Source organism: Octopus bimaculoides, chromosome 17, assembly GCF_001194135.2.
Source record: "Octopus bimaculoides isolate UCB-OBI-ISO-001 chromosome 17, ASM119413v2, whole genome shotgun sequence".
Classification (NCBI taxonomy): Eukaryota; Metazoa; Mollusca; class Cephalopoda; order Octopoda; family Octopodidae; genus Octopus; species Octopus bimaculoides.
The window spans coordinates 53,092,316-53,092,735 of NC_068997.1; positions in this window are offsets into that span (position 1 = coordinate 53,092,316).

Genomic DNA, 420 nt, shown 5'->3' on the forward strand with positions numbered 1-420 from the left:
AGAGAGAGAGAGAGAGAGAGAGAGAGAGAGAGAGAGAGAGAGAGAGAGAAAGAGAGAGCGAGAGAGAGAGAGCGAGAGAGAGAGAGAAAGAGCGAGAGAAAAAGAGAGAGGAATAGAGAAAGTGATTTATACATACCTTTTTTTAATATTTGTTTTAGTCCTCTGACTGCGGCCATGCAGGAGCAACACATTGAAGATTTCATTCGAACAAATCGACCAAATCGACCCCAGTACTAAATATAAATGTATGTGCGTGTGTGCGCATGTAGAAACACACACACACACACACATATGTGTACATATATATGTTTCTACATTATATATAAGTAAACGCCACGCATTATACGAATACGTATATATGCATTCGTACAATACGTGTCGTATATATATATATATATATATATATATATATATATATAT